Source organism: Euprymna scolopes, chromosome 7 (genome assembly GCF_053919585.1).
Source record: "Euprymna scolopes isolate OS-2025 chromosome 7, ASM5391958v1, whole genome shotgun sequence".
Lineage (NCBI taxonomy): Eukaryota > Metazoa > Mollusca > Cephalopoda > Sepiida > Sepiolidae > Euprymna > Euprymna scolopes.
In genome coordinates, this window is record NC_136488.1 from 135,416,420 (window position 1) to 135,428,656 (window position 12,237).

Here is a 12,237-nt window from a genome sequence, read left to right on the forward strand (position 1 = left end):
TCTATCTATCTATCTATCTATATATATATATATATATATATATATATATATATATATATATATATATATATATATATACATATATACATATATATATACATATATATATATACATATATATATATACTAGCAGGGGTGCCCGGCGTTGTTCGGGTGTTTGGAGGTGTATGCTGTGCAAAAAAAAAAAACAAAAAAAAACAAAAAAAATGGTTAATTTTTTAAAACTTTGACCCCTATTATGACCCCTTAAAATTTATTGTTTCGGGCTCAAATCACTTTATTAAGTTAGATCCAGGTTCAAGGAACCTATATCTAAAATTTCAAGTGTCTAGACCCAAAATTGTCGGAGGAGTTTGGTAGAGTTCTTAAAGGTCAAATCGTTGAAATTTGACCCCTTAACAGCCAAATTTCTGGCTGACATCCGTCACATCGATTTTCCCAAATCTCAGTACCCGGTATTTCAAATTTCGAGTCTATAGACTAAAAATTGACAGAGTTATTGCGTAGGGAAATGTACACAGACAGACAGACACACAGACACACAGACAGACAGACACGTTCACTTATATATATATATATATATATATATATATATATATATATATATATTACCTTATAGAAGGTAAGCAGTTACATTAAGTTGACGACCCAATATCGTATGCATGCATTTTATTATAGACGAATTAAAGACACACTTGCCTTTAACATGCCTTTTTTTTCCTTTTCTTGCTTTCTTGCGTCTCGGGATCCTGACAGCGATTATCAAGGTTAAATATAGAGCAAATATTCTGACCCCTCCCCCTCATTCCTTACTCACAGGATGGGTTGTCTATTCCAAACATGCAAAGTCAAAAAACAAAAACAACAATTTTCGCTTTCCCAAACAACCAAACCAAACCAAACTCCATGAATAAATATTTTAAAGAACTTGAAGCATGAAATCTTTTTTCCCAAATTACTGGATTTGGTATTAAATAACACAAAAAGGGTTGATATGTCGTGAAACAACACAACCAGTATAACTAATCTCCATGCAACGCATGTCCTCAACTCTTACTGGCCAAGTTTCACTTCCTCACACATTCACACTGCATATATATATATATATATATATATATATATATATATATACATACATATATATATATATATACATACATATATATACATACATATATATATACATACATATATATACACACATATATATATACATACATATATATATATGTATATATATATATATATATGTGTGTGTGTGTGTGTGTCTGTGTGTATGTGTGTGTGTGTGCTTGCTAGACTTTTCCATTGATAGATAGTGGTAACTCTCTGCTGGTTAATAATGACAGAAGTTCTATGAACTTATTACTAGTGTTGGGACGATTAATCGTAATCGGGAATTAGAAAAATCGGATCTTTTTGGGGTATCAGAAGAGGTATCAGAACCGGAAAAATTTGAGCCCATTATCCGATACCAAAACCGATTCCTTAAATTATCTTTTTTTATTTGATTTTGGTCTAAGAAACATCTTCCACTGCTTGTAATAATGAGAAAATAATAAATATTTATTGATTTAAACTTCCAGTAAGACTAAAATCTCTAGATCACCCCCCCTCACAATTGTATTTTTACGTTTGAGAAAATATAGGCACATCTAGAATATGTTCTTACAGTAATCGGGACAAAATAACACTTTTATAGTTAAATATTTAGAGATTTATAAAGAATTGGAATAAGAATCGGTAATTGTATCGGAATCGGAAAAATATTGGAATCGTCCCATCACTACTTATTACATTTCTACGTGTTTCTAATGTAAGCATTTCTACGAGTTTCTTATGTAAGCATGAGGCTGTATAGGTGGGTACTGTGTGTGTGTGTGCGTGCGTGCGTGCGTGCGTGCGTGTGTGTGTGTGTGTGTGTCTGTGTGTGTGTGTGTCTGTGTTTAAGTGGGTGGAGTAAAGACAAAACAAAAGCAACAATTTCCCACTTAAATTAAAAGTAAAGCATTCTCTTCACTGCGAATTGTTCGACTGCTTCTGTGTTGCTATTATGCACACAGGAAGTGAGCGCTGAACCGTTGCTTCTCATTTCAGGTCATACGGTTCCTATGGGTTCCTCGAGGGAGGGAGGACCTCATTATTTCCGTTTTGCAGACACGCCGGCTTTGATTCGGCCAGCTGTAGTGTGTCCGCCCATTGCACAGGAATTAAAAGCAACGAAATTTGACACGGAATTCGGTGGCAGATGGCTTCTACAACTATAAATTCAAACTAGAAACAAAATCCTGCATCATTAGCCCCCTCTCTCTTTTCTCTTTTTCCTCTCTTTCTCTTCTACTTTTTCTCTCTCTCTGCTTTCTCTCTCTTTTTTCATTCCCTCTCTCTTTTTCTACCGCTCTCTTTTTCTTTCTTTTCTCTCTTTCTCTTTATCTCTCTCTGTTTTTTCCTCTCTTTTTTCCCTCTTCTCTCTCTCTTTCTCTCTCTATTTGTCCCCACTCCCCCTCTTTCTTTGTTTCTCTCTTTCCCCTCTCTCTTTCCCTCTCGTTCTTTCTCTTCTTTTCTATATCTCTTCTTCTTTCTCTCTCCGCCTTTTCTCTCTATTTTTCTCTCCATTACTCTCTCTTTTTTTCTTACTCTCCTTTTCTCTCTTCTTCCCCTCTCTTTCTCTCTTTCTCTTTCCCTCTCCCTTCTCTCTTTTTTTCTCGCTATTTCTCTACTTTCTCTCATTTTCTCTCTACCTTCCCCCTCTCTCTCTTTCTCATTGTAGGTTTCTTCGAACTATCTTTTTTTTTTTTTTTCGAAATCTTCTTTCCGTCATTAATCGAGGTTAAAAAGCGAGTGAAGTGACTAAGGATATTTGTGCCGTATATGGAAAAGACCCTATAGCTGAGAGAACTGATCGAGATTGCTTTATCAGATTCAAACAGTAATTTTTACCTCAATGACGCCCCTCGTTCCGAAAGACTATTCAAGATAAAGACCAACTCAGGTTACTTTTGAAGGAGATGATCATCATATATGTAGAGAATTGGGTGAGGTCCTGGATATAACCTTTAACTATATCCAGTGGTGAGGCCCCAGCTTGCAAGCTTTGGGGAGTGTGGAGTCACCCTTTAATTGCCATTGCTCCCAGGTCCACTCTGACCCGGAGTGTTAATACCTGTTAGGGTCCCAACTATGGGTTAAATAGAAACCGACTTGAAAACAACGAATATATTCTATTAAAAAATTTTCTTCAAAATCTTCGGATTCGGCATTAAATTACCTGAAAAGGGTTGATATGCCGTAAACAAAAACAACCAACCAACAGAATTGGGCGAAAAGATGGAAGTGTGATTTTGCAACAATTTTACGTCACCTTCAGTCGATGGGAGTCACACAAAAACTTGGAGCTTGGGTCCCACACGAACATACTTTTGCTGTTAAAATTATTTGAATAAAAGCAAAAAACAAAAAAAAAAACAAAAAACAAAAAAACGGCGGGAACTTATGGAACAACCTAATATAAACGTATTTATTATATAATAATTTTAAGATTTAACGGTTAGAAAGACTAGACGAGTGTGAAATTGTTTTAAATAAATATTGCTTTTTATTAAAAATAAAATAAAAAGATTGATTTTATTTTATTTTAATTTTTATCTTCATAGCAACATTTATTAAAAACAATTATGCACTCGTCTGGTCTTTCTAACCGTTCAATCTTAAATTGTTATCGAGGGTTTCAAACAGGACCCGTGGCGCAGTGGTTAGAGTACTTGGAAAAATCACTTGAAAAAAGTGATATTCTCCTGAAGGTTGGAGGTTCAATCGTCAGTGTGGGTGACCGAAAAATACAATTGTGAATTACTTAGGATCCCTATTCAGTTGTGGCTAACGGAACAAGAGCATGACCCCCCCCCCGTGAAGTAAATAAAGGATTTCGCTTGAAATTCCATCCAAATTCCCGAGTTCGACAGAAACATTCCCGAGTTCAACAAGATACACCTGAAGAAAGTCGAAGGTTACATCGACCGAAACGTTATGAAAATGACACTCAAGATGAAAACAGTAGTCCGATGAATCCAAATAATACGAATAATTTTATTTTATTTCAACAACTAATTATTGTATGCTAGTTGGGGTTATATTTCCAATGGGTTTATTCCTAACCTTTTAAAACTGTATACAATATTTTAATGTGCAGCCATATTCATTATATGGATGACACTCTCATATTTAATTTTTTTTTCTTTTTCATATAAACTTAAATTGTTGGTTATTTTCCTTATAGTTACAAAGTATAAATGTATATGATTAAAAAATAATTGTATTCCAATAATGCCATATTATCTAATATTAAGTTAGTTAGGGCTATTCACAATTTTATTCGTATTATAGAAGACGAATGTTTATTTAAGTCATCATGATTTCTCAACGCCGTCCAAGGAACTTAATCCGCTTAGAAAATCACTCAGTTAATTCCCTTGCAATTTAAAAATATCTTCAAGCACTAATTAAAGAGCCGTTTTATTCAACTGATATATCATTTCCCACCTTATCTATACTGAACATATGAAACCTTCTATATATATATAAGCGAAAAATGTATGTGTGTATGTTTGTATGTTTGTGTGTCTGCTAAAAACTTTCGACAGACAGAACAAAAATTAACAAATTTGGTCTCATATGAAAGCCCCACCCTTCACCCGAAAAATATCGAAAAATTGGCCCAAAACATTAATTTTTCACCCTGAAATCAACACTTTTCTACAGGAGGAGGTCAACAAAAACCGTCCTCTCATTTCGAGATCAGTTCTACGCATGCGTCAGACGACATCATGATCTGATTCAGTTTTAATATTTGAAGAACTGACGCAATTTCATGTACGTCGTGTTACCTCAGTTGGTTAAAGCGTTGGTTCATTATCTAAACATTTTGGGTTCGAATTGTGGTGTGAGATTTTTTTTTTTTCGATTTTTTAAATTTTGATATTGAAGCAGTGTTATTTAAGCCATTTTTCACGTAACGTTCTTTTTCCGTTTTTTTTTTTTACTTCGCTTATTCTTAGGTTTTCATTAACACCGCCACCCCTGACCGACCACACACACCCAAAAACACCCGGGTACCCACCAATTTTTTAAATTTTAATATTGAAACAGGCTTATTTAAGCCATTTTTAACGTGTATATTTTTTTGGTTTTTACTTTTAACGTTCGTTTTTTCTGTTTTCTTTTTTGTTTTTGTTTTTTCGATTTTTACATTTAACATCGTTCGTTTGCCTTACGTCAGTTTTTCTTTTTGTTTTTGTTTTTCGATGTTTTGATTTTTCAAAAACAGCCTACAGAAACTAGTGTCTGGATTTCTCTTATTTTACTATTAGGTTCCATTTGACTGGGGACGGACTTCTTTTTGGGCTACTGCGCTGCCCGAAAAAAAAAAAAAACAATTTTAATTATTTCAGCTGTTTTGAAAACTTTCGAATCGGATTATATGCATCGTCACGCTGGATTTGTTTTGGAATCGATTTTCTCTAAAGAACTATTTTGCATTTTGGATCAACTTGAGAGGAGTTTCATGCAAGCTGAAATATTATGCGCGGTTTGTTTTTTTATATATACGTTTTTACATGTCCAACATTTTTTTATTTTTTTATTTGGCAATTTATAACTACGATAAATTGCGGTTTCACTTAATGCCTTGACTATCAAATTCTAGCATTGCTACAAATACAATTTGCTGATTTCTTTATGTCCTCTGATGAGAAGAATAACAATAATAGCATTCTTTGAAACTCCGTGGAATAAGGACTTTATAAATTGTTTTTTGGAGTATTCAGTCGAACAATAAATTTTGATTGTAAAGTTCAACTTACAGTTTTAATTTTCTTTCTCTTATATATATATATATATATATATATATATATATATATATATAAGTGAAAATGTGTGTGCGTGTGTCTGTGTACATTTCCCTACCAAATAACTTTGTTAATTTTCAGACCAGAGACTCGAGATTTGACGTAACGGGTATTGAGATTGGGGAAAATCTTTTTAATCGGTTTTCGGCCAGAAATTTGGCTGTCAAAGGGCCAAAGTTCAACGCTTTGACCTTTGAAAACTCTACCGAACTCCTCCGTCAATTTTAGTTATAAACACTTGAAATTTTAAATGTAGGTTACTTGGATATGGATCAGACGTTTTAATTTAATTTGAGCAAAAAACAATAAATGCTAAGGGGTCAAAATTGGGGTAAAAGTTTAAAAAAAGTTGACCTTTGCGGTCTCCACCAAATTACTCAACCAGTTTCTGGACTGGACATTTGAAATTTTACATAAAGAGTATTCAGAAATACGGGAAGCTTTTGAATCGGTTTGGGTCGAATATTTGAACTGCCAGGGGTCAAAGTTCAAAAGATTTTACCTTTGTGGTGTCTAGCAAACTACTCATCCAATTTTGTGTCTAAACATTTGAAATTTATATATAACGGGTATTCAAACATTTAGGAAGCATTTTAATCAGTTTTGGGGCGAAAAATTGGCTGCCAAAAGGTCAAAGTTTAAAGACTTGCTCTTTGCAGATTCTACCAAATTCCTCCGCCAATTTTGGGTCTAAAGACTTGAAATGTAGATAACTTGGACATGGGCAAAACTTTTTATTTTTATTTGAAACCAAAATAATAAATGTTAAGGGGTCAAAATTGGGGTCAAACTTTAAAATTACTCAGACAAATTTTGGTCTAAACATTTGAAATCTTACATAAAGTGTATTCACACATAGGGCAAGTTATGAACAGTGCATAGGGCCCGAGCAAAGCCGGGCTGAACTGCTAGTATATATATATATATATATATATATATATATATATATATATATATTAGTAATAGAATGATTAATTGGAATCGGGATTGGGAATCGGAAAAATCAACAAATTTGGTGGTATCGGAATCGGTGTCGGAATCGAGAAAATTGCTGCCCAGTTTCTGATACCAAAACGATTCTTTTAAGTGCCTTTTTTATTTGAATTTGAAATAATAAAATAATAAATATTTATTGATTTTAAATTACAAGTAAAACTGAAATCTATAGATCATCCTCCACAAGTGTAATTTCACGTTTAGGAAAATATCTGCATATTTGTGTTTTTTTTTTTACAGAAATCAAGGAAAATAGCAACTCTATAGTTAAATATTTAGAGATTTATAAAGAATCGAAAGCAGTAATTGCATTGGAATCGGGTATTTTGTACAGAATCTGTAATTGTATCGGAATCGGGAAAACTACTGGAATCGTCCCATCACTAATCTCTCTCTCTCTCTCTCTCTCTGTATATATATATATATATATATATTCTCAATTCCATATATATATATTATGCTATCTAATTATCTATTAAGTACATGATTAATTTAATTTATGAATTTCATGAAGAACATTAGATAAGTGGGAAATGGATAAGCAGAGACTCGAACCTTGTAAGCAACGTTCAGAAATAGATTTAGAAATTGGAATTTTAGAATTTAGCTATTGTTAAATTCTATATAAAATAGTTAGATATTGTTTGCATTGTAAAAAGAATTTGATTGGTCATTCTTTTATGAAAACTGAATTAAAATAGGTTAGGTTAAAAATAGGTTAGTTGAGAATTCTTTGTTGTTGAAAGTGTGTTTGTAACGTGTGCTTAGCCACGTGAGTTGGTCACGTTTTAGAACCACACATCTGACGTCATAGCAAAAAGGGAATTCTCAATATAGGAGCTAGTTATTAGTCAGATTAGGGCAGTCGGGCAGTTGAAGCAGAATAGTTGTCTGCTAGTCAGAGAGAGAGAGAGAGAGAGAGAGAGAGAGAGAGAGAGAAGAGAGAGAGGGAGAGAGTTGGAGTCAGGGTCATTTAGAAGTGAAGGAAAGGACATTAAACTATGTAGATCTCGAATTTGAATTCCTGACGTCATCATTATTCGACCGGTCAAATGAAATAAAGAACATCATCGATTTTTGTAACTGTTGTCTTCGTGTCGTCATTCAACACCTGAAAGGTAAATGCGTTTTTTTCTATCATCATCTATAATGAACTTTGTATAAGCCCATTCCAAGTAATGTGTCCTCTCTGATGTAAAAGAACAGTACTACACATTCATTCAATAATGAATTCACATCATCTTCTCATGTCTTGTCTCTCTCATCGTTACCTCTGTATTACATGTACCCGATATATGATCCCCAATATGACCCCCCGTGCTATATAACACACCTATACTATTATTATATTTGTATTACTTCATAAATTCTTACTACTTTACACCTTCATTTCTTTTTCAATGAACAACTAGTTTTCCACATTTATAATTATTTATTTATTTTGAGCTATCTAGTCTAGATTTAGACAAGAGAGTACATACTTATTCTATGCAAACAACTTTGGACTACTTCCTGGCGTTTATTTAATAAATTCTCCTTAGATATATGATTTGAGGGTGCAAAGGTTGCTACGCTTAGATGTATTTAGCGTATACTTTCTTGCACTTCCTAATATTGGCCATTTCGATTTATACTCAACGTTATTTCTATTTAGTTTCCTTACCCATTTAGCCAAAGAAATTGATTTCTTATTCGTTTCCTCGGTTGGTATTCTGAATGATGATAAGTGGCTACAAAATCTTTCTTTGACCCACTACCCATCGACACTACGTTCTAGTTCTATTACTTTCAATGATTTCGCATTTATATACGATGTCAGAAATGAAGCATTTACCTTCCAAGGGACATTCATTAGTGTTTCTACAGTTACAAAGTGCTTCATATATAATTGCCCAGAGGGAAATGGAAAAGATGACAGTTCAAGTTGGCTGAAAGAGAAGTTGAAGCAGTTGAAAAATAATAAAGAGGGAGGGAGGAAGAAAGAATGTATATATATATATATATATATATATATATATATATATATATATATATATATATATATATATATATATATATATATATATATATAGAGAGAGAGAGAGAGAGAGAGAGAGAGAGAGAGAGTATTAAGTTTGAGATGTACTCTCATGAGAGAAACTCCCGAAGTCATTGGGATAAAACCACTTTGGATAGAATAGTGGAATCAAGAATAATATCTTGTTAAATAGGAGAAAATCGCAGAACAGATGGGGGGGGGGGGGCCTGCCAAATCGGTTACATATGGCTGTAGGTTAAAATAGATGTGATTTGAATCAGCCACATCGAAAAGAGAACGATGTCCAAACAGTAGAATATGATGGGGCGAAGAGGACAGAAAAAAGAAAAGAAAGAATAAAGATGGAAATATTTTACACCGGTGTGGGTAACCATTTTTATGCTGAAGCTGAACTAGAACCTCATAAATCATTACAAAAATAAATTTTGGAAAACACTTTTATAATTGTGATTTCGAGTAAGAGGACATTCCAGATGTAATGCCTCCCATTTTTTTTATTACTCTTGTACCTATTTACAATGCCTCCCCACGGGGTCGTTTTTTAATGTGAAGAAAAAGTACAAAAAAATTGTCTCAGTCGTGAAGGATTTCCCCTCCACTGAAAGAGAACGAGAAATGGAAGTGCCGCATCTGAAGATCAGATACTACACTTTGATCTTGGCCAAAAGGCAAATTCAGAGAGAATTGCAAATTGCATTGTTATGATTACTGAACTTATACATTCATGACCTGAAAGTTTCATCTCTCTCTTGCAGATATTGACGGTATGAGACTCTAAGACAGCAACCCCCTATCGCAGACGTACATCAGAAACAGAGATGCGTCATCGAATTCCTGACAAAAGTGCATTGAGAAGTGTGGTGATTATGTAGAAAAATAAATTCTGGAGCACAAAAGGGTCGCTCGTTTTAATGGCACTACTCCCGTCTTCATAACTCTTCAACATTTTGAATTAAAAACAAAATACGTTTGAAACGACGCTCGTACTTGATCAACATTAAACTGAACAAGGCCGATAGCCATTAGTCACGTGCTCTCGTATAATGAATGAATGCGTGATTGTAGGATTGACATGAAATTCTTAAAGATAAACTAAAATGACCGAAAAATGGGTTGAAATGACTTAGATAAAAAGTAAATGACTTAGAATGACTTTAATGAACTTAAGGATGACTCGAATGACCTTAAGAATGACTTGAATGCTTAAAAAATAACTGGAATCCTTCAAAAACAACTTGAATAATCTGGAGAATGACTTGAATGGCTTCGAGACTGACTGGTTGTAAAGTGGGTGATCATTTTACATTAAATTAATACAGAAAAGTGATCCCCCACTTTATATCACAATAAGTACAGCATGTAGTGAGAACAGATACTACACTTTGATCTTGGCCAAAAGGCCAAGAAAAGGGTATTTATTTGCTCCCCCACCGAGCAAATTAGGCACAAGGCCGATTTTTAATGTGAGGAGTGAAGGGGAAATGGAGACCAACTCTCCGGGGAATAGGGGAGCTGGATAGTGACAATTGGTATGAAGGGTTGCCCCTACATTGACCAAGGTTTTATATGTGGGGTTGCCCCCACATATGGTCTTTGCTTGTAGTATCTGCCGGAACAGATGGTATTTATTTGCTCCCCCACCGAGCAAATTAGGCACAAGGCCGATTTTTAATGTGAGGAGTGAAGGGAGGGGGAAGGGAAAATGGGGACCAGCTCCCGAGAGGTGGGAAATGGGAGCTGGTTAATGGTCAGGCATGTGGGGTTGCCCCCACATCTGGTCTTTGCTAGTCATAGCTAGTCATAGCTAGTCATAGCCTGCAGCATCTGCCGGAACAGATGGTATTTATTTGCTCCCCCACTAAGCAAATTAGGCACAAGGCCGTTTTTAATGTGAGGTAAAAACCAGCTCCCCTAAAAGGGGTCACTCTGGTTACCAAAAATAATAATTGTCCCAGTATAGAGGGTTTCCCCTCCATTGACTGGTACAAATTATCTTAAGTGTAGTATCTGCCGGAACAGATACTACACTGTGATCTTGTCACCCGGGTAGAAAAGCTTAAAAAGCTAAGAACAGCATGTATTAAGAACAAACCTTTGATCTTAACCAAAAAGGCCAAGCACAAAAGTGTTACGCACAGACCGACGGACCGACGGAGTGACTTATAGAGTCGCTTGCATGCGACTAAAAAAAAAAAAAAGAAAGGAACACGTCTATAACAAAATTAACAACATTCACCTGGATTAGATTACACTAGCTTTATCCATCTATACCACTCTGTCTCTTACAAAGGCCGATTACATCTTAATAATAAAGTAATTCTTTTTCAGTTATAATTCATAATAAACTAGCAGAGAGACTCGACGTTGCCTGGGGTTCAATGATGATCAACGAATGTTTCACACTCCCATTTTTTTATCGTCGTCGAAATCGGTGAAATCGTCCATTTTTCAATCAAATCGATTGATTGCCTGCTCAGTTGTGGACCCACCACGGTGCACTGGAAGGAAGTTTCGCCTGCCGTATCATAATGCCTCTGATAAGTATTGAAAATTGATAATCGAAAAATCATATTAAAGAATGAACAGTCCGATTTTGACCTGTTAACATCCTTATACAGCCTAACATCACAAGTGCATTTAAGAAGTTTCATCGCCGCACACGCAGAAGGACATTGCATATAAAATCTACAGTAGGTTCTTTTGATAACACAGGAACGTGTTCGGAATGGATGTTTCTGTTTAGAGCACAACTGAACCATGATATTGGACTTCTGTTTTAATTTTTTTTTTAATTCAAGCCATTATATAAAAATGAATTTATAAAATCAACAGTAGGTTCTCTACAGTGCAATGTAGACTATAATGTATTGTGAACTGAGTTTCCAACTATAGCAGGCAATCACTCGATTTAAATGAAGAATCGGCAATTTCACTGATTTCCATGATAGTCAAAGTATTGGAAGAGTAGGACTTTCGTTGATCTTTGTTCTATCCCAGGCAACGTCGGATCTCCTGGCTAGTAAAGAGAATGTATTCCAAAGTTATGGTATCGATTTTTCAAGCACCTGTACGCATGTATGTATGTATGTTATGGTCAGGTCATGTCATATGCTACTGGTACCATGTAACCCAGTACTACCTACCTCATGGTCAGGTCACCGGCGACTAAACTGGTTTCTCCACCAGACTTGTTTGATGAGGAGGGCGGCTAGTCTCCCTGAAGGATTAAAACAAGACCTTTCAAAGGGCGAATGAACCCTTTTTCGGGGTCAACGGCCAACTAGCACCGTGTATATTTGT

The 12,237-nt window shown here is 34.9% G+C and overlaps 1 protein-coding gene and 1 pseudogene across 3 annotated transcripts in view; both read right to left on the bottom strand.

The window, feature by feature from the left end:
* The window catches only part of LOC145279984 (ankyrin repeat and fibronectin type-III domain-containing protein 1-like), a 529,276-nt gene that overhangs the window by 127,726 nt on the left and 389,313 nt on the right, over nt 1-12,237 (bottom strand). The gene's annotated exons all lie outside the window — the stretch shown is intronic.
* Nucleotides 10,224-10,350, bottom strand: LOC145280513 (U2 spliceosomal RNA; annotated as a pseudogene).